This window comes from Ailuropoda melanoleuca, chromosome 3, assembly GCF_002007445.2.
Source record: "Ailuropoda melanoleuca isolate Jingjing chromosome 3, ASM200744v2, whole genome shotgun sequence".
NCBI classification, from domain to species: Eukaryota; Metazoa; Chordata; class Mammalia; order Carnivora; family Ursidae; genus Ailuropoda; species Ailuropoda melanoleuca.
In genome coordinates this window covers 49,057,843-49,058,404 of record NC_048220.1, presented here as the reverse complement: position 1 = coordinate 49,058,404, position 562 = coordinate 49,057,843, and positions in this window count along the sequence as shown.

Below are 562 nucleotides of genomic sequence, written 5' to 3'. Positions count from 1 at the left end.
GCGCCCAGCGCCCTGCCTCTGGTTGATAGAACTTGGCGCCCCAGCCGCCTGAGGCATCGATGCAGCAGCACTCCGGTAGTTACTCTACTAAGTTTGCACACCGAGCCCCACGCAGTCTCTTGAGACCCACCACCGCTCACAAACGGGAATATCCCATCCCACTTTGCTCGGCATGGGGCGGCATGAGCCACATTTGGAGACACGCAAGGCCTGGGGTGGTCCTTGCCACAACCCACTGCGCCCTTAAAGCTGACGCCCGTGTTTAGGAGGCCTCCCTTTGTGGCTTGGAAGTAACAGAATGAAACGCAATGAGGGAAAACGGGCTGAATGTCTACCCGTTGCATCAGGGCCCACAGTCCTGAGACTACCTTGATGTTGGGGTTTGGGGCAGGGGCTTTCCGAAGAGGAGACTGTACAGGCCTCGGCCAACAAACTCCAGGAGCCGAACTTTCTAGAAGCTTGGCCAGTTTCCCCTGCGAAGTCCAGTAAGCCACAGTACCAGAGAAGGCCAAGCCAGGCCTGGAGGGATCCTTGAAGGAGTGGGATGGGTATTGGGGGGGGG